Here is a 23,470-nt window from a genome sequence, read left to right on the forward strand (position 1 = left end):
ATAAATGTGGAAATATGTTTAGAAGAATTGCACATGTTTAGTCTATATTGCATTATTTACTGTTTAGAAGAAGGATGTGGGAGGTGAAAAAAATTTGGAACACAAGGTTTTGCAAGATGAATGTTAAAAACTATCTTTTCAGGTATTTTGAAAACTAAAAAGCTATTATTATTTTAAAAATAAAAATTAAAGAAACATGTATATTATACATCTGTCACTGTTTTAGGCACTAAGCACACACACACACATCAAAATGAAATAGTCTATTCCTTTTAAGCCCTAGCAGGATGCATGAGATATGAGATACCAATTAAACAAAATAAATACCACATAGCCTAGGAAGGGAGAGAGCACTAATTATCAGAGTTATCAGGAAAGATTCCTTGGAGAAGAAGGTATCTTAGAAGATTACAGTGATAGGGATTCTCATTTCTTCCCATTTTTGGTAATGTGATAGTCATAACATAGGATGTCATCAATATGAGGAATTACATTATTATATGTTATAAGATATGTTCAGCTTCACAATGTTTTTGGAAACAACTTAGTAATGGAAATCCTACAACTATGTCCTCATTTTTTTTTTTTTTAATTTTGGGGAATATGGTGGATATGATGGTAGATATCATTGATACACCAACAGAGTTAATATTACAAAATGTCCTCTGTTCTTATTATTCTTTACAATATCATAGTTATTACTTATTTGAATTGGAATTAGGAGTAAAATAACTTCTGTTACCTTCACCTGGATTCTCAATCCGAGTCAAAGATGGAGAGAGGTCACTTCCTATTATAGATATAGGAGACTCTTAATTTGCTACTGGGTTCCCTAAGGAAGACATGGATCTCTGTTCAGTTGATAAGGATACTTCAAACTGATTTCTGATAACAGTTTTCTAACATGGACAGACACTGCATCGTCTCCAAAGAGTTATTTCTGAGAAGGTACATAAAACTTCATTGACTAGTTTGTAACTAAACTGGGTAAACTAGGTGAGTTTGCTGAAGTTTTATCGTATTAACATGAAAAGAAGAAAATCTTAGAGGTTCTATTGCTGCTTTTATTCTTTCTCTGGGAACCTATAGTCTGAGCTTATATTTTTCTTCCCTTTCTTGCTGGTTACACCGAATTCTAGTTTTCTCTTCTGGATTTACAGGCTGATTTAAGTATACTCGAACAAGGAATTGAGTTAAATGACTCTCTCTTTCTGTCTTTGTGTCTGTCTCTGTCTTTTTCCCTCTCCCTCACAGAGTTCAAGGTAGGAGAAATCAACCAATACTACCCTTTATTGGAATAATTATGTATCTTATGTTTGGTATTATTGGTATGAGTTATATTTTATTATATACAATTCATCATTGATAGATTTGTATTAACTTGAGCTAAGAATTCCCCTGATGATCCATGGACCATGTGCTTGATAGTTCAATTTATATTAGATTAACATATTCATTACTGAGCTATAAATTATTATAGTCTGTATTCTGCTGTTTCCCATTAAATATTTTTTATCTATATAAAGCAAAATTGTCATTACATTGGATAATCAGCATCATTGGTACATTAGGGCAAAGGCCACAGGATCCCCAAAATTTTGTTATTCTAATCTATTTAGGGATGTAGCAGTCTCAGAAGCTTGTATAAGTTGTTCCTCACAATTACCTCCCACTCCAAGCACACTGCCCATCATCAGTATAGTATGTAGTTAGAATCAAATGGATTTGTGGCTGCCTAAATGGTAGGTACCAAGGACCAGTCATTAATAGTTAGAATTTAACTTAAAATAATGGTTCCAGTGGGATCTGTTCTTGCCCCTGTATGTTTAATCTTTATATCAAGGTTTTTTTGGGGGAAGATAATTGGCTTTCTATTCAAATATGCAAATGACAACAAGATGGGAAGCATTGCTAACATATCAGATGACTGAATCAATTTCTAAAACCATTGTGACAACTAGAATATTGTTTCACTTAAAAAAGATAATGTAAAAATCTTAAATTTGAGTTAAAAAACAACTTAATTATTCAAGCTAGAGAAAACATGGTTAGGTAAATTTTTATGAAAATAGTCTAGGAGTTTTGGTAAATCATGAATAAGTCAATAATATAATATGGTAGATAAAAGATTAATTCAAACATTGACTACATCAATATAGGTGAAAAATTTTGCAGGCATTAGGACATTATGAAAAAAAAAAACTTTGCAAACCTTAAAATGATATGTAAAAGTTACTATTCTTTCTCTTGTTATTTGCTATTACTCTGCCTGGTCAGATTACATCCAGCTCTTTGTTTATTTTTTTAATGTTCTTTTTTTTTTTTTATTTCGAGTTCCATATTCTTTCCTTCTTTCTATCTCTCACCAACCCATTGACAAGACAAACAATGTATCAGTTATACATTTGAAATTATTCAAAATACATGACAATATTAGCCATATTACACACAAAATAAGTAAAGCAAGAAAATTAGACTTTATCTTGTACTGAGGGTACATTAGTTAATTCAGGAATTGTCTTGGATCATTATACTGATCAAAGTAGTCAAGTATTTCACAGTTGATTATGGTTACATTGCTGTTATTACACACAGTGATCTGGTTCTTTTAATTTTATTTTGCTTCAGTTCATATAGGTCTTCTCTTGTTTTTTTATTTGTTTTATTTTCCAAACTACATTTCTTGTAGCACTTGTCATTTCTTATAGCACAATATAAATCCATCACAGTTATCATATGCCACAACTTATTCAGACTTTCCCCAATTGATGAGCAACCCCTTAATTTCTAATTCTTTGCCATCAAAAAAAAAAAAACTTCTATAAATACCTTTGTACATATAGATCCTTTTCCTTTTTTATCTCTTAGGGGCACAATAGTGCCCCTAATAATAGTGGTATTGCTGTATCAAAATGTGTGCATAGTTTTACAACCTTTGGGGCAGAGTTTTAGATGTTCTCCAGAATGGTTGAACTAGTTCATAACTCTACTATCAATTCATTAATGTACCTATTTCCCTTCATTCTCTCAGCATTTTTCAATTTGGGTAGGCATAAGAATTTACCTCAGAATTGTTTTAATATTTTTGTTGTTTTTATCTAGTTGTTTTAGTCATGTCCAACTCTCAGTGACTCCATTTGGGATTTGCTTATCAAAGATACTGGGGGGCTTGCCATTTCACTCTTGAGTTCATTTTAGAGTCGAGTAAACTGAGACAAATAGGGTTAAGTGACTTGACTCATGTACAAGTAAGTATCTGAGGACTGATTTAAACTCAAGCCTATCTGACTCTAGGCCTACCACTCAATTCACTGCATCATCTTTATGCCTGTTTTAATTTACCTTTATCAAATCAATAGTAGTTTAGAATATTTTTCATATGACTTTCTTTTTATAACTGCATGTTCATATTCCTTGACCTTTTATCAGAGAATAGCTAATATTTTTATAAATTTGACTCATTTCCCTATATATTTGAGAAGGCTTTATCAGAGAGACTTGCTGTAAAAAAAATTATTGTTGATTATAAAGTTTTATAAGGAAAGCTCCTTTGCTCTCCAGCAAACCCTATTATCCTTTAATGTAGAAACTTCTCAATTTAGTGTGATCCTGACTGTGATTCCATGATATTTTAATTGATTTTTGTTTGTTTTCTGGCTTGTTAAAATATTTTCTTCTTGATCTGGAAGTCCTGAAATTTGATTGTAATATTCCTGGGAGTTTTCATTTGTGGATCTCTTTCAGATAATTATTGGTAGAATTCTTTCAATTTCTATTCTATCCAGTGGATCTAAGACACTGGAGTAGTTTTCCTATATAATTGCTTGAAAGATGATGACTAAGCTTATTGAGGTTTTTTTTTTGTTTGTTTTTTTTTTTTTTTGGCAGGACTTTTAGGTAGTCCAATAATTCTTGTTATCTCTCCTTGATCTATTTTCCAGGCCAGCTGTCTTTCCAATGAAATGTTTTACTTTTCTTCTTTTTTTCTCATTCTTTTGACTTAGTTTTATTGTTTCTTAAATTCTCATGGAGTTATTAGCTTCTACTTGCCCAATTCTAATTCTTAAGGAATTATTTTCTTCAGTGACCCTTGTACTTATTTTTCCATTTGGCTAACTGTTTTCCAAGAGTGAATTTTTGTAGCTCTTTTTAATTTAATTTAATCTGCTTTTTAAGATTTAAGATTTTTACCATGGACAAGATTTTTCTGAAATACTTTCCACTCAGATCTATAATTTTATGATTCCAATCTCAAGGCCTAAACATAATAATTTGGTAAGAATTTTTTCTGTTGGTGTAACCAATTCAATTCAACAAACCCTTCCTGGGCACTTGTTACATCCTCAGAAACTATCTTGGGACCTACAGGGGATGCAGTCCTTAAAGTGCCAAAGGTGTACTTCTAAAGAAGAGTTAAAGGAAATGACAATAATGACAATAGAAGAGAATCCTACTAGCAGTAAAACTCATGTGCTATGTATCCAAAGGAAGATTAAGAATAATAAAGCTCTTAGTAATGAACTGAACCAGCTACGCCCAGAGAAAGAACTCTGGGAGATGACTAAAAACCATTACATTGAATTCCCAATCCCTATATTTATGCCCACCTGCATTTTTGATTTCCTTCACAAGCTAATTGTACAATATTTCAGAGTCTGATTCTTTTTCTACAGCAAAATAACGGTTTGGTCATGTATACTTATTGTGTATTTAATTTATATTTTAATGTATTTAACATCTACTGGTCATCCTGCCATCTGGGGAGGGGGGGGGGGTAAGAGGTGAAAAATTGGAACAAGAGGTTTGGCAATTGTTAATGCTGTAAAGTTACCCATGCATATAACCTGTAAATGAAAGGCTATTAAATAAAAATAAAAAAAACCCAAAAAAACAAAATTACCAAAGATAAAAAAAAAAAGAATAGTAAAGCTCAGTCAGTACATTTAATGTGATGATATTGTATATTTTCTTTCTCCTATCTGGTATAGTTGAATCTAAGAAGGGATGATAAAATTAGATCTATCCAGAACCTACTTGTCTTTTTTGTGAGAGGAGAATCTACTCCTTATTATGAATCCACATTATAAAATGTGTTTTAAGCACATAGTAATTATTATAAAACCAGGAGATATAAACAGTCAAGATTCTACTTTGGGCAGGCATCTCCTTAGAGATTGTGGATCTGGGCAAATACACTGCTCTCTATCCTCTCCAATTACTATGTGGATAAAAGCAGATCTAAATGAGTACCCAATCAAGCACAAATAAAAAAAAAATGAATAAAATTCTGAAAGGGGTATTCTATGTATAGAGAATGACTTAATTAATAAAGAGTAATACCCTTTTTCCTAGTGATAGGATGGATAGGATTCAGGCTGATATTATGATAAGTCTCAAATGTACCCTTTTCCACCAGCCTCCACCAACCTTAGTAAGACCCTTCAGCCCAGAAACCCACTAGCAATCCCCACTTCCCTTTGGTGCTTTTCATCTGCCTTCCTGAGATGTCAGGGAGGGTGTGATCATCTCCTTTTTAGTGCTTTCACCTCCCTTCCTGAGAAGTTGGGGGATGGGGGTGGCGATCACCTTCTTTTTGGGATTCTCACCTCCCTGAGAAGTCAGGGATGGCCTAACCACCTGTGTTCTAAAACAAAAAAAAAGCAGGAGATGTAAAGGGCTGAAACTATGAGTAGGCGCACTTGGAGGACAGAGCACTTAAGGCTAATTACTTATTGGACAATAATCTATTAGCATATGCTTGGAAAATGGCCTGCCCCACTATTCTGTGCTGACTTGATCTATTGGTGTATACAGAGAACTGTAGGAGGGATTAGAGGGTGGAGTAAGACAAGTCAGAGTTACTTTTTTTTTTTTTTTTTTTTTTTATTTAATAGCCTTTTATTTACAGGATATATACATGGGTAACTTTACAGCATTAACAATTGCCAAACCTCTTGTTCAAATTTTTCCCTCACCCCCACCCCCCTAAATGGCAGGATGACCAGTAGATGTTAAATATATTAAAATATAACTAGATACATAATAAGTATACATGACCAAAACATTATTTTGCTGTACAAAAAAATCAGACTCTGAATTATTGTACAATTAGCTGTGAAGGAAATCAAAATGCGTGTGCATAAATATAGGGATTGGAATTCAATGTAATGGTTTAGTCATCTCCCAGAGTTCTTTTTCTGGGTATAAGCTAGTTCAGTTCATTACTGCTCCATTAGAAATGATTTGGTTGATCTCGTTGCTGAGGATGGCCTGATCCATCAGAACTGGTCATCATCTAGTATTGTTGTTGAAGTATATAATGATCTCCTGGTCCTGCTCATTTCCTCAGCATCAGTTCGTGTAAGTCTCCAGGCCTTTCTGAAATCATCCTGTTGGTCATTTCTTACAGAACAGTAATTTCCATAATTTTCATATACCACAATTTATTCAGCCATTCTCCAACTAATGGACATCCATTCAGTTTCCAGTTTCTAGCCACTACAAAAGGGCTTGCCACAAACATTCCGTGCAATACAGGTCCCTTTCCCTTCTTTATAATCTCTTTGGGATATAATCCCAGTAGTAACACTGCTGGATCAAAGGGTATCGGTTTGATAACTTTTTGAGCATAGTTCAAACTATCTCTCCAAAATGGTTGGATTGTTCACAACTCCACCAACAATGCATCAATGTCCCAGTTTTTCCAATCCTCCAACAATCATCATTATTTTTCCGTCATCTTAGCCAATCGACAGGTGTGTAGTGGTATCTTAGAGTTGTCTTAATTTGCATTTCTCGATTAATAATGACTTGGGCATCTTTTCATATGACTAGAAATAGTTCAATTTCTTCATCTGAAATTGTCTGTTCATATCCTTTGACCATTTTTCAATTGGAGAATGGCGATTTTTATAAATTAGAGTTAATTCTCTATATATTTTGGAAATGAGGCCTTTATCAGAACCTTTGACTGTAAAATATTTTCCCAGTTTATTGCTTCCCTTCTAATCTTGTCTGCATTAGTTTTATTTGTACAAAAACTTTTCAGTTTGGTATAATCGAAATTTTCTATTTTGTGATCAGTAATGATCTCTAGTTCTGCTTTGGTCATAAAGACTTCCCTTCCCAGGTCTGAGGAGGTAAACTATCCTATGTTCCTTTAATTTTATTAATAATTTCATTCTTTATGCCTAGGTCATGAACCCATTTTGACCTTATCTTGGTGTACGGCTTAAGGTATGGATCAATGCCTAGTTTCTGCCATATTAGTTTCCAATTTTCCCAGCAATTTTTATCAAACAGTAAGTTCTTATCCCAAAGCTGGGATCTTTTGGGTTTTGTCAAAGACTAGGTTGCTATATTTGTTGACTTTTTATCCCTTGAACCCAATCTATTCCACTGATCAACTAATCTATTCCTTAGCCAATACCAAATAGTTTTGGTAACTGCTGCTCTATAATATAATTTTAGATCTGGTACAGCTAAAGCCACCATAATTTGATTTTTTTCATTAATTCCCTTGAAATTCTTGACCTTTTGTTTTTCCATATGAACTTTGTTGTTATTTTTTAAGGTCATAAAATAGTTTTTTGGGAGTCTGATTGGTATAGCCTAAATAAAAGATTAGTTTAGGTAATATCATCTTTATTATATTTGCTCGCCTATCCAAGAGCATTTAATATTTTTCAATTGGTTAGATCAGACTTAATTATTTGAAAAGTGGTCTGTAATTTTGCTCATAAAGTTTCTGATTTTCCCTTGGCAGATAGATTCCTAAATATTTTATATTATCAGTAGTTACTTTAAATGGAATTTCTCTTTGTAACTCTGACTGTTGGATTTTGTTAGTGATATATAAGAATGCTGATGTTACTTTTGGGCGGGAGAAGAAGAGGAGAGATATGGAGATTCCTATGTCCATTTCCTTCATTTCTACCCCTAAAGACCAAGAATAAAGACCAAGGACTTTTGCTTATCCTGACTCTGGCTGATTCTAAGGTATCCAGGGTGCTAACTCGGTCTTCATTAAAAAAAGGGAAATTACAATACTATTCTGGATTCATAGTACCCTCAGGATGATTCTGGTTTGGAGAATGAGCTATGTACTGACCATATCAATTGTATAGTCTTATTTTTATTCTCATCTACAGTTAATTTCATCATGCTATAGAAATGTGCTTCACTTGAATGAGTGCAAAGCATAAAACTAAATAGTTTAACTACAGAAGTTACAATAATATAGTACTCAAGCATAATTATTACAGAACTGAATAGAGTTAGATTTGGTGTCTGATTAGTAGTTCCTTCCCTTGATCCCTCCTTCCTTCTTCCATCCTTTCTTGCTTGCTTACTACCTTCTTCTCTTTTTATTCTTTGTCTTTTCTGTCTCTTTGTCTAACCCTCTGTTTCTCTTTATGTCTATATCTGCCTGCTTGCCTGTCTATCTGTTCTTTTCAACAAAGTTGAAATTTTTTAAAAACAAAAGGAGGAAATAGAGTCTCTAATTAGTTTTAAATTGTTAAAATATTCTTACTTTTTGTCTGGAAAAACCTATTGCTTATATCCCTTGGTCAGTGAGTAGATCAATTCCTAAAGTATGAGCATTTATAATTTATATGAAGGTACCCCAACCTTACCCTGAATAGGATTTCCAAATCTTTGATGTTGAGATTTTTTTTTCCCATAAAATTGTACATGTCCTAATAGGTGGGTGCAAGTTATGTTCTTTTCTTTTCTTTTCTATTTTTTGTGGCCACACATTTTAGTCTAATTTCTTAGGTGAATGAGATGCTAATCAAGCAGCAGAAAGAGAGGCTAGTGAAAATAATCAAATGTGAAACTGTCCAGAGGGACCCTCCACTTTGAAGTGGGAGAGAAGAAATTGTCATGTTGATGCCACTGGAGACAGCCTTCCTGTTACTAAGAGGACCCTGGGGACACACTACCTGATTTGCTTTTAGTCAGGATGGCATCTCAGTGACAGGACAATTGTAATTAGAATGAATAAAGTGAGAGATGTGCCAACTTGCTGTTTATAATTCAGAGCATGACATTAAAGAAACATTGTATTACTGTTGTTATTGTTGTTATTGTTATTATTATTATCATTTTTAATTCAAGGAAGTTACAAACAGGTAGTAGACCTTTGCCTATTGGGATTGCTTTCATAAAACTCAAAACTGTCTCACCAAAAGAAAAAAAAAAAATGATGGGCTTGTTGGACTCCAGATGGTTATATCCTACCTGTTGGGATTTTAGACTGTCTTTGGAAAATTGTCTTATCTTTTCATGCATGTAGTTGCAATGCACAGGCAATAAAGATTAGGGAAAATGGTAAAGAGAAAGGCATTAAGCAAGATTCATAAGATCCTATTTCTTCTAATCTGATTGTTACTTGGAGAGGGGATTGGGTTAAAGTAATTTGGGGTTGCAATAATAAAAGCCATTGCCACTAGAATATGATAAGGGATATGCAAAGAAAAAGTGGAACCTGGCACAGCCTTGAATTGGGCTTTGATTCAGCACTGAACTTGAAAAGAATCCAAAGAAATTTTGACAAGAGGAATTTAATTTCTCTTCTGTTTCCTTAGTAGACTCAAGCATAATGCAGATCTCCATGGAGATTCCTTGTCAATTAGGGTCTTGGAGACCCTCACAACCTCAAAAATAATAAAAAGGCATTGCAATGAGATTTTTAGTACCTGTATTAGTATATCGAATTTGAACTTTCTGTGACTCCTCTAAAGACATTTTAATTATCTCTCTTTTCTCTGAAGTTGGAGATGAGATATACCACTTTACATATCTCTAAAACTATCCATTTGTCCTATTCCATCTATTTTATTTATTCTTTTTTCAGTCTTCTTTCCTATCTTTGGAAACTGTAAACTTTTTTTTAAACCATTGTTTGTCCCCTTACCTTTGTTTTTTTTGTCTTTTCTCACTTCAATTTCCTTTTTTTTTTTTTTTTTTAGATTACTTCTCCACTCCTTTCTCCATATATCCGCATATGCTAAGGTTCAGTGAAATCCCAAGTTCTCTCTAAATTCTCCCTGATCACCGCAGCCCACTGTAAACTCTCCTACTCTGAATTCTATCAAACACATATTTAGCATTATAATATAAGTACTTCTATTTATATGATACCTTATTATTGTCATAATTGATAGAATAGATAGACCTTGAAGTCAGGAAGATCTTAAGTTCAAATTTATATTTAACTCATATGAGCTTTGTGACCACAAGAAAGTCACTTGACCTATCAACATTCCCAACCAACTCTTAAGTTTCTAAGCCACAGAGGAATAAAGATGTACATTGTGAAGACATTTCTACCCAAATAGTTCCCCATATAAAGTCAAGACTGAAAATTCTCTCCTCTTGTCTCTCCCCAAAGTGATTTCTATTTTTTCCCTGAATGTTAGAGAAGTAGTTCCACCAAAGTTAAAATACACATACATACATGTATACACACATAGACATACATTCAAATTATTTCCTTTTCCTTAAAGCCATAGCACCAACAAAATTATAAACTCTATGGGGATAGGAAGCAAGTCACTGTTGACTGATTGACTATTTTTCATTTGTAGAAGTTAGCATAGGGATAGAAATATATCAGATGCTCTATAAATACTTTTGGTGAAGTATCTAGCCAAATCATTGGCTGCTGCATTAAATTTATACCCCACAACTTGGTTGATTAAGATTACTATGGTTAGTTTTAATAGAGTCAGCAAGGTATTTGAGTTAAATGATTTGGCCTTACCTATTCTGTAAAGTTTGAATAACAATAAGTCCTTTTTGTTATTAAGTAAACTGTTATGATTATAATGTTTAGGTTAAGAGAGAGATAGTCCCATTTTTACTTTTCTGTTTCAGACAATATCTGAAAAATCATGTCTAATATTAAATATTTCTTTTTTATTGGAACATTTCCAAACCTAAGCAGATGTATTTATCTAATCAACATTTATCTTATTTATTCTTATCAACATGCATTTATTAGGGATTTGCTATTTGTTAAACACAGGAATTGTGATAACCACTATAGATACAAAGAACACATAGCAAAACAAACAAACAAACAAAAGAATAAAAAAAAAAAAACTAAAAGCAACTCACCCCTCCAAAAATATTTTTAAGGAGCTCAATATAATGAGGTGGACAACATGCAAACAATTGCGTACAAACAAAATATAGGCAGAATAAATTGGAACTAATCAATAAAAGGAAGAAATTTGCATTAAGAAAAAGCTTCTTGTACAAGATAAACTTTCACATAGAACTGGAAGGAAGCCAGAGAACCTGAAAAGTAGAGGTGAGGAAAAAGAGAATTCTAGGCATGGGGGATAGCCACTGAAAGTGACTGAAGTATGGAAATGAAATGTTTTGTGGTGAGGAATATCAAGGAGATCAGTGCCACTGGATCACAGAGTAAAGGAAAGCGTGGGAATTAGATGCATGAAGATGGAGAGTGTCAGAAAGAACTGGGTTATAAAGGATTTTGGACACCAAATTTAGGTGATAGAGAGCTACTATAACTGATCATGTTAATGATGAATATTTATATATTTTGTAAAGATAGATTTCATGGAAAGAATGATGTCTCATTTCTATTTAATTTCTATTTAATGTCTCCTCCTCCTGTTCCTTCTCCTCCCCCTTTTCTTCTTTTCTTCTTCCTCCTCCTCTTCCTCTTCCTCCTCATTTTCTTCCTCTTCCTTCTCCTCCTTTTTCTTTCTCTTCCTTTCCTATAGACAGATGTTCTTTTATACAGTCAAAACGTCCTTACTCATTGAGCTCTCACTTTGACTCTGTTTTTCTGTCTCTGTATGTCTCTGTCTCTCTTTTCCACTCCTCTGGATGTGATCTTAGCAAATTGTTATCTAGAAGAGCTCTCATTAACTGACTTCCTCAAGCTCACAGTATGATTTAATGATAGAAAGATACTGTAAGTAGGGTCTTTTAAACATCAGGTCAAAACTTTGTTTTACACTATATCACCCTCTATCATAATTCAAGGTATTTTTTAATTCCTTTAGTTGCAACATGGAAAGATGTGCACAGAATATGATTGGGATATGAGTGCTGATTTAATTTGGGTCTTCTATCTTAAGAAATAAGCTTTTACTTCCCTAATAGGGTTTAGAAGAGAATATAGATTAAAAAATAATCACCTCCTCAGAGAAGGCATTTAAGTCACAGAAGGAAAATAACAGTAGGTTTAGAAAGAATATGATGAGTCTTCCAAAATTCTCTCTCATGTCTAAGAGATTAACTCCTTGTGTCTGTGGAGGGAAAGCATAACAGTGACAAGAATGCTGAATTTTAAGTCAAAAGACTGGGGTTCAAAACTCACCTCTGTCATGGTATAATTTGTGTGGCCTCTGTAAATTGGAGTTTCAGGTATAATTTTGACAGCAACTTTTTGACATGTCTATTCTCTAGGAGGAAAAAAAGCCATTGCTTTCTATGCTTTCTCATTCCACAGCTTTCCACCTTCCCCACCCCAATTCTGCTCTGAGGTTTTATTATATCTAAGCTGAAAATTTCAGAAATATGGTTCTGTGAAGAGTTACAAATAAAAAATATTCTTAAAGAATGTGAAGGCACCCTTTTACAATACACATTTTGCAACGACATTGAAATATTTTCATGGAACTAAACTTTCCCTAAAGAAACTTTGGGGGAAGGGTTTTCTATCTCAGTTGTTGGTTTCCCTGCAGTATGTGGAGATGCTCAGATAAGGACAGAGGTAAAGCATAGAACTACAATAACAAGGGAAACCCAAACTCTATTTACAATAAAATAAACATAGTTTACAAATATGCTATGCATTTAACTGAGAAAATGGAAAATGGAGAAAGCAGTGTCAGGTCACATTCTGAAAGATGCAGGTGATGGAACATTGCAATGTGCTTCAATCGAGATTCCAGCTACTTTTGTTCAGAAAATTGCAAGGCAAAATGCACAATTGAGTTGGAAGGGTTTCATCCTTTTTGATGTATTTTTATTGAACCCAAGTCACAAGCATCAAATTTTAATATTCCAGCCGTCAACTGCTGTCACTCCCTGGCAGGGTGGGCTACTGTTCCCCACTCAGAGTAGGAAAAAATATACAGATATAATCATTGGGAAACATTGTGGATCTTAAGCTGTTCACTAGACCTTGGACTCTTTCTGCATCTCTCTATAGATGGAGAGATGCCATTTAAAAAGTCAAAAATATTTAATTCAAGGTAGCTGATTTAGAAAAAGAATGGGTGAAAACCTACTATGAATCATATATAATTATGATTGTGTATAGAAAAATTATATATGTATATACACATAAGTAGATCTAAACATTATCCATAATACATACATATCTACATGCACACACACATATATACAAATATTTACATAGGCAAAAATACAATATATTGCTATAGATATATGTAGATAGATACTGTCATGTATATGTAGCATATGTAGCATAAACATGCATGTGGATATGTATGTATATATGTATATTATATGAACATCTTCTATTTATGTTCTATTAAATTTTTCTCTTCATGACGATCAACTTTTTCATCAGTATTTCTGAATAATTTCAATCTTTTCCCCCAAGCCATCAACATGTAAACTTACAGATGGTGTCAACCTCTTCCAATGTCTTTTTCATTGCTATGAACTTCTGTGCCTCTGGAGGAGGCTGGCTTATGGCACTGTTATGCCACTAATGAGTCTCCTTTCTCCTTTGCAGTAAAAAGTGCTTTTACTAGTGTGTGTTTGTGCTGCATTGTGGGTGCCCCATCCTTTGAATTCCCCTCCCCCCATGATAAGAGTATTTGCTAACTCAAAATGTCTTTTGTCCTATTCAAAGGGTTTCAGAAATATGCAGGAAACAAATCTGCATAGCATTTTCCCTGTACCCAATGTATGTTCCCATTACATCTCAGATTTGCTGCATTATACTCACAAGATCACTAATAATTGATTATTTATTTACTGCTATTCATTAATAATAATAATAAAAAGAAGAACATGGACTAGATCTACGACTTCATTGGGACAGGAAACTGTCTGTTTGGAAAACTCTTCTTCCACCTGAAGGAATTCTCTACAACTTATAAAATTATATAATCACACAGACAGCAGGAATAAAGGCAAGAATTGAAACCAGATCTTCTTGGCTTTAAGATCAGCTCTCTAGACATTGTACCATATGGTCTCCATAATAATGGTGTTATCTGACTTTTTATATGGCACTGAAGAATTGCAAAGTACTTCATTCCTTCATTTGATCCTTCACAATATTATGAAGGTAGACATATATACCTCTCCACACACAAACTTTACAGATATCCTATAAAAGTTGAGGGATTTACAGTAATACATTGTGAACTGATCTAATCATTGTGTAGAGTAATATGGAACTATGCCCAAAAAGGCTATCAAACTGTGTACACCCTTTGACCCAGCAGTGCCAACTACTGGCTCTATATCCCAAAGAGATCATAAAGGAGGAAAAGGGATCCACATGTGCAAAAATGTTTATAGCAGCTCTTTTTGTAGTGGCAAGGAACTGGAAACTGAGTGGATGCCCATCAGTTGGAGAATGATTGAATAAGTTGTGGTATATGAATGTTATGGAATATTATTGTTCTATAAGAAATGACCAGCAGGGTGATTTCAGAGAGGCTTGAAGTGACATGAACTGATGCTGAGTGAACAAGAGAACATTGCACACAGCAACAGCAATATTATAACTGATCAATTCTGATGGATGTGGCTCTTTTCATCAGGGAAGTGATTCAAACCAGTTCCAATGGACTTGTAATGGAGAGAGCTATCTGCCCCCAGAGAGTGGACTGTGGAGACTGAGTGTGGATCACAACTTGGTATTTTCACTTTTTTTATTGTGATTTGCTTGCATTTTGTTTTTTCTCATTTTGTTTTCTTTTTGCTCTGATGTTTCTTGTGCATGATAGTGTAGAAATATGTACAGAATATGTACACATGTTTAACATATATTGGATTAGGGGAGGGGGTAGGTTAAGGGAGGGAGAAAAACATCTGGAATACAAGGTTTTGCAAGGATGAATGTTGAAAACTATGAGTATGTTTTGAAAATAAAAAGCTTTTAAAAAGCTGAAGGTCTTAGAGATACACAGAAAATATCTGACAAGATTAAAAACAGATCTCCCTAACTTCTGGACCAAATCTGTATCTCCCATTGTGAGAGATTCTTGTAAGTGTCAGATAGAGTTCTTCCTCTCATAGGATTTGTAAAGACAAATGAAATGTCAAGCAATCAAGAATGAGGATGACAATAATACAAAAGCTCCTCAGGAGTCTAATGTCAAATAAGAGGAACTGGGAAAAAAATGCTATTGAAGTTCAACGAAGGGAGAAATCACTGTGGGCTAAAATTAAAGCAAAAAGTCAGAAAGGAGAAGAAAATTCATCTGGTTTTTAAAGGTTGTATAGAATGGACATAGGTGGTGGGGAATAATGAAGTAAATTATCGGCAAAAGAACTGATATGAATAATTTGGAAGCAATGTGTTAGAGGCAATATTTTCTCTTCTCTGAATACCATATGAATGGTCAATATCCTAACAGTTGTTCACTCTATCCCTTAACCCAATTTCTAAAGAGAAACACTTCATGAATTTTGAGAAGTCACTTTCATCTATCTAGGCTATGCTTGTGTAGACACAATCAGTGACAGACAGATGTTTTGCTCACTGGTATATAAGTATTTGAATGATGTTGTCTTCATGAAGTAACTAGTTTCTCTCTTCCTAGGTTCTTGAAAAATTGCATGCTGCGTTTTGCAGAGGAGAGACTTAGGCCAGATTTCAAAGTTATCCTCATCATAACTTAACTTTATCTTCCTTAGTTTTGTTATCTGTAAAATGGTGATAATAATAGCCTCTCCTCATTCATAAGATAATTTAGAAAAGAAAGTGACATACTACTCTACTATCCTTGCCAATAAAACCTCAAATGATGACACAAAAAGTAAATTATCTTATGAATGAGGAAATAGAAGTAAGCTGGGTTAAATGATTTACCCAAGATCACATAGCTATGAAGTATTTAAGACAGGATTTGAATTTGGGAAGCTGAATCTTTTTGACTCAAGCCTAGTATTCTATTTCTTAAGTATTCCCTTTGACCTGAGTTCAAAATTAAGCCTTAGACCAGACTTTTAGTAGCTCTGTGACACTCAGAAAGTCATTTCTTTGTCTCAGTTTCCTATTTGTAAAATAAAAATAATGGTACCTAAATCCCTTGGTTGTTGTGAGGATCAAATGAAAAAAGATTTGCAAAGCATTTGTCACAGTGTTTGGTGTACTGTAAACACTATATTAATGGTAACTATTATTATTATTACTAATCTCTATTTCTTATTGTTATTGTGAGGATAAAATGAGATATAATTTGTAAAGTACTCTGTGAATCTTTAAGTGATATATAAATGCTAACTATTATTATTGTTATTATTGTGTTTTTTTTTTTTTAACAGGCAATCACAGGTATTATTTGTAGTGCTCCTCCCCTAAAGGGTGGGGAGAATCATAGGAAAAGGTATAATAGGTGGTATCTGATTTGTGCTTTGAAGGAGGGGAGATATTCTATGATGTAAAAGTGAGGGAGGAATGCATTTCAGACATGGGGTATATATAACTTGTGCAAAGTCATACAGTCAAAAGATGTACATTCAGAACAGCAGGTTGAGGAATTTATATTTTATACAAGACACAAAAAAACGATTAGATTTTTGAGTAGGGGATAGGTAACATGATTGATATGTGTTTTAGGACTATCAATTTGGAAACTGTGTAGACAATGGATTAGGAGAGAGACTAGAAACAGGAAGAGCTATATGGAAGCTAGTTCAATAAGCCAGGTAAAAGTTGACACTAAGCTAATAGCAGAGAAATAGTGGAGAAAAGGGGAACAATCTAAAAAGTTATGCAGTAGGATTATTGGCAATACCTGATGACTGACCATGCACTTGTGACTGAAGAAAAGAGAAAAGTCAACAATGACTCCAAAGTTGGGTACTAAAGCATCCGGAAAAATAGTGGTAATACCAATAGAAATGGGAATGTTTGGGGGAGGTATGAGCATGGAAGGGGTGGGGAATAGAACACCTGAGGCAAAAGAATCTTGATATAATGGACAAAGTTTTAATAAACTTTGATTCCAGTTTCTATTTATCTCTGTCATTCAGTGGTTATCTGACCTTGAGCAAAACTTAGCGAGTGTGTTTGTTAGTTTTGCTCAACTTACCCTTTTAAATTACTTTGTTTATTTATTTATTGGTTTATTTTTAAAGTAAGGGATATTTTTTGTGAGGGTGAGAAATACAAGAAATATATTTTAAAATAAAGATGAAAAAATGTTGTGAAAATAAAAGATATAATTTAAAAATCTCTTTGTTCTTTTTTTGGTGGTGGGGAGTTAGAGGACAGTGGCAGAAGGAGATCCCAGTGTTCAAAAAGTATAGCAAAACAATTATCTTTCATGTAACATGTTATAGGCATGACCCCATCTTAATCCTTTGTGTCATATATTTCCAAATCATTTTAGAGATCATTTTATGAAAAAAATATTATAATGATATGATATTTTAAAGTGTGTTTTCAGAAATTGTTTTTTTCTGGGTCATTTTGCTAGAACACAACTGTCCTACAAAACATAGGAAACATTGGCTTTACACCCCAACTAAATGTAAATCAAAGTATGTAAGATCATTAAGATCAACTCATTTTACTTGGGAACTTTGAATTCACAAATTTTAGAGTTCATATTTCTTCATCATGAATGTAACAAATTATTTTGTAAAAAAACAGCTCTTTTTCAGTCCACCCTATTCCCTTCCATAAAGGTACAACAAGGTATGTAGTCAGATAATCAAACCTGCATCTTCTTTGAGCCTCTTGGGCCATAGGGGTCTTTAGACTTATTAGCTATTCCATGAGTCCCATCCATCATTCTCTGTGCACCATGGAGCGCACACCCGCCAAGAGAACTTTAAAATAAGAAATAAAACTCAATGAACTCACATTCAATTAATATTAGTCATATTATTAATACTTGCCGGTGCACAGCTTATCAGGAGATAATTGACCTTGTCAGTATTCGGAGCCTTCCACATTGCTGTAAGATCTCTCACTCTCATCATACTTAATTAGAATCTAAGAAAAACTTAAAGAAAAGATTTTTTTTCTCTTTCTTACTTAACCATGGAATGCAAGAAAAAATGGAAGAAGAAAAAAAAAGAGGAAGAAAAAAGAAAAAAGAGCTTATTCTAGATGTATAATCTCCTCAATTAATAAAAGTGAAACAAATGCTATTGCTCCCCAGGGCATGACAAATGCACCTGTCGGTAAAACCAGACTACTGATGTATACTACATGCCCAGACGATTCTTCCTCTTCTTTTCTCTCTCTCTCTCTCTCTCTCTCTCTCTCTCTCTCTCTCTCTCTCTCTTCTCTCTTTGATTTTTGTTTAAGGAAAACATGACTTTAATTGGGCCATGGATGATGGCAATATAGAGAAAGAAGAAAGCAGGAATAAAAAGGAAGGGAGGAAAATTGTCAATTCATCTTTCTCAAAAGCCTAAAGTTTCTTTAGGTTGGCTAACATGAAATTAGGCAGGGAATCTTTTCCCCTGGTTGTTGTTTTTTCAAGTCAATTGCCCCTCTCTCTCCCTTTTTTGCTCTTAAAAATAACAAAATAGCAACAACAAAACCAAAAATAAACCACTGGCCTTGAGATTGTCTTTTGGATCAATTATCTATTGTCAGCTCAGACTCTGAAGAAGAAAAAAGAATGAGAGATAGAGAGATAGAGAGAGAGAGACAGAGAGAGAGAAAGAGAGACAGAGAGAGATAAGAGAGAGAGATAAGAGAGAGAGAAAGAGAGCGAGAGAGAAAAAGAGAGAGAGAGAGAGAGAGAGAGAGAGAGAGAGAAAGAGAAGGGTGGGGTTCAACAGTAATCAAGGCATAGGATTGATGGCAAAGATATAGGACTTAAATTGCTCAAAAACAGGAATCATTAACAAATTCAGTCATGATTTCTTCTAAGCCTAGCTCTATGCAACATACTATGGGGCATATATAACAAGAAGACAGAAGAGAATAAACATTTATTAATCTCTTACTATATTCTAGACACTATGTTGAGCTCTTGACATTTAAGACAGATTAAAGCAGAATTCCTAGCCAAAGAGATTAAAATCTTTTAGATGATAAAGCATCAATATGTTATTTAATCAGAGCCAGTTAATAGAGAATTTTAGAGAACCAGGTAACAAATGGAAAGGCACTAATTATGCAGCATATATTAAAAGGAATTAGAGAAGGAAAAAAATTGTACAATATGTGTGAATCAGGGAAAGAATTACATGTTAATTGTGACTTAGTTGGGAAATGAATGATAGATTCAATGTAAACAGGCATAATCATGACTTGGTTTGGAATTGAAAGATGTGTTCAATGCAAATAGGAGTAGACTAGGAGAAAAGGAGCTTCAAATGGGAGCAATAGATTAAAGTAAGGAGGAAAGTGTAGAGTAAACCTAACCAAGGAGATAGACAGTAATAAAACTGACCTAATTTGGGCAAGTAATTTATTCTTAGGTGGTAAAAAAATAAGTGAGATTGTTAGAATAGGGCCATATTATATGGAAACTTGAAAGCCAAGAATATACTTTTGTCCATAGTTCAAAGGTATTAAATTATGTCAGGAAATGTCAGAGTTTATCTGATTTACTTAACTCATTTAGCTCAATTCAGTTCAAATTAGTTCAGTTCAAAAAATTTTCAGTGCTATCAAATAACAAAATTGAAGTATGTATATGATTTCATGTATATGGGTTCATGTTACAGAATGAGGGTTCTATCAATGTAATGGCTAGTTTATGCTCAATGAAATTTCGTACCAAGCAAGCTTCTTAGCCTTCCATTCTAGCATGAAGTAACTCATTTGTTGCATGTCCAGACAAAATCTATTATTGAATCATCAGACACCAGTATGATCATAGTGTGATTCATCATGGCTCAGCAAAGCAAAAGCAATTTTTGTTGTTTGTTTGTTTTGGTTTCTTTTTTCTGAGTTAACTGAGTTGCTAAAAATGGATAGCAGCAAGACACCTTCAATTATATATGCTTCTGGGCAAAGTAGTGACATGGAAACTCCAAAATGGTGGGAAACATGTTTCAATAAATAGTTCACTTTGGCATATGTTTTTGTGTTTGTAGCAACTGAGAATACTTGATTATATTTATTATTATTATATTTATCATATTTTGCTTTAGCTGAATTTCAAATGAATTTGCTTTCTTTGTTACTCCCATTTTTATATAGATGAGGAACCTAAGCATAGATTAAATTTATTTGCACAAGGTCACATAGCTATTAAGTGTCTGTAGTCAAAATTGAATCTAGTTATTCCTGGTTTATATCCACTGTGCCAACTAGTTGCCCAGATAGAACAAATAGTCTTGTACAGAGACTTGGAAAACAATCACATTTATGGGGTGGTAGAAAGATTTACTAATAGAGATGAACAAAAAGGAGGGGTTACACAAGTAGAAAACAAAACCTGAGAGAATGTTAATAAAACTAAAAAAGGAGATATTTTCAAGAAAGAGGGGACTAGTCAATCACGTCAAATGCTACAGAATGGTCCAGAGGAATAAGGAATAGCAAAAGATTCAGAATCAAGTAAGTACACAGTTTAGATTATAAGACCTTTAGAAAGCTATTTTCATTAGGTCTTGGGAGTACAGGGATGAATAATAGAAACCTTAGGGATGAAGAGAAAGTGCAAGGGGAAAAACTGGAAGAATATCAGTGAAGGGGAGGATGGCAATGGGGTGCCTCTTTAGCTTGAGGGGATAGCTGGAAAGATAACCTATGTCTAATTGCAGGAGAAAGAGCCAATAGAGAAATACTAAAAATGAAAAAAAAAAAAAAAAAAGAAAAGAAAAGGTGGGGAGAGGAATTGAAAATGAGAGCTAGAAAGAAAGGGGTGGGAAAAGAATGGAACAGAATGCACTCTTTGGAATAAGGTCCTGTTAGAAGATGATGAGATCAAGGATATAAGTAGAAGAGGAGTAATCTTTGTGAAGATAATACACAACTCATTCATAATGAATAAAGGCACAGAGAGATATTCATGTCTGTAGGAGGGAAGATGATTACCTCATCATGTATAGTTTTCATCTCAGTAAATTATGAAGTGAGATTGTCCAGTGAGTGTTATGTAGGGGTGGAGTTGGAATGAGACATTTTAAAATAGGCACTACTAGTTACCATAAGAGGAAGTCAATCAAAGATGAATATAAGCATTGCTGTTCAGCAGTTCAAATCACTTGAGGTCAGATTATCTGAAATGATATTAAACATCACTGGTCTGATTTAGTGATTCCTTCAGCTAAAAAGCTCAAAAAAACAAAGATGATGACAGTAACCTCACAGGTTTGATATAAGAATTAAATGAGAGAATATATAAAATGTGCTTTGAAAATTGTAACGCATTATATAAATATGAGTTTTTATTATGCTCGCCACTCCGGCTGTTACTGTTACTATTGCTGTAGCATTAGAGATCATTAGGGAAGGGACTGAATTGTAAGAGACTTTAACAACTATCTTACTCAATTCTCCTGTTTTAGATGTATGAGCAACCTGAGGCTCAGAAAAATTTAGTATCTCACCCAAAGTGAGACACATAGTAAGGTACAGATTTGTGATTTGAATCCAGGTCTTCTGATCTTGTCATCACATCATGTGGCATTTGCTGAGTGACTAGAGATTTACGGATGAAGGGATGCCATTGTTAAATGGCTGACAGGGAACCAAGATTGCAAAGGGAGGGAAGGGAAGACTCAGTAAAATGTTTAAAAACTTGGTTTTTAGCATTACAATTTACTTAGAAAAGTCAAGGAAATCTGAGGAGTCATTCATAAAATTAACAGAAAGTTCCTAAGAAACTTAAATAATACTTGGAGAAAGATAAACATATGAGCAAAATGTATGTGTACAAACACACACACATACACACACACACACACAAAAAAAAACCCAAATGGGTTTCTTTTCCCTATATATTTATTTCCCCATCCTTTCCCCCTCCCACCGCATTCCCTAATAATCCACAGAACTGAGTGTTCTTGAATACACAGTGTCACCTAACCTTCAAAAATATAAAGTATCTTCCATCATACTGCAATGGAGTAAAATTGTCTAAGTTTTCTTCACATTTCTTAGCTTTATCTCAGATATTACATCTTAAGAGAAAAACATAATAAGATTATAATTATCTATTGAGTGTTGAGAGTGGGATAGCTATAAATGGAGAAAGGCAAGAAAGCAGGTAACTGATCTGTATTACTATGTGTAATCTCACTGTGAAGGCTTGAATTGGATTACTTTACTGTCACAATGCATTCTGTTCAAAGCCTATTCTAGAAGCTAAAAAGGGGTAAATAAAAGCAGATTGAAGTAATTTAATAATCTTAAGGATTCTTTCTGCATCTTTCTTCCCTTAAGGGATGGAAAGGGCAAGTCCTATCTCTTTCATGAATCCATCAAGATGAAGAGTTGGATGGAAATTTTGAGAGCAGGTGGTACAACCTTCTTACCTTACACAGATTAGAAAATCAATGCCCAGGAGATAAAGTGAATTGTTCTACATCATCTAGCTAGTGGAAGAGTACAATGACCTTTCCTTAGGGCTTAGTATTTTCACTGGATGACTCCATTTTCTCTCTTCTTATCTCTACCTCTGGGCTTCCCAGGGTTCCTTCAGGTCCCAGCTAAAATTCCATCTTTGAGAAGAAGTCTTTCCCAGTCACCTTTAAAACTTGTGTTTTTCCTTTAATGTTATCGCCAGTTTATCTTAGCTATATCTTGTTGGCACTTAGATGTTGTCATGTTGTCTTCCCCATTAGGCAATATGTTTCTGGAAGCAGAAACTGTTTTGTTTTTCCCCTTTCTTTGTATCTTCTGGTATTCAACAGCATGTCTGGCACATTTGTTTAAAAAAAAAAAAAAACAAACAAACTTGTTTACCTGACATTTCTGAAGCATTTTACATAGTTGACCACTATTTCCTCCTAGATATTCTTTTTGGAGATTTTCATGACACTGTTCTCTCCTGATTTTCCTTCTATCTTTCTAGCCACTCATTTTGTCTTTTTTGTTGCATCAGAATAAGTACTCTCCTAAATGTGAAGATTTCAAAAAGTTCTTGGCTCATCCCTATTCTTTCTTCTTACTCTTGATCAAAAGAAAGTTGGTTCAATGATCAACTCTATGGATATTGCCTCTTCCCTCATATATACACAAATACATGTATGTACATGTAAAGATAGATAAATATAGATATATCTTTAAAATATCCAGCCCAGGTCCCACTCCTGAAATATATCTATATCTATATCTATATATATCACCAAA

The sequence above is a fragment of the Sarcophilus harrisii genome, chromosome 1 (assembly GCF_902635505.1).
Source record: "Sarcophilus harrisii chromosome 1, mSarHar1.11, whole genome shotgun sequence".
Classification (NCBI taxonomy): domain Eukaryota; kingdom Metazoa; phylum Chordata; class Mammalia; order Dasyuromorphia; family Dasyuridae; genus Sarcophilus; species Sarcophilus harrisii.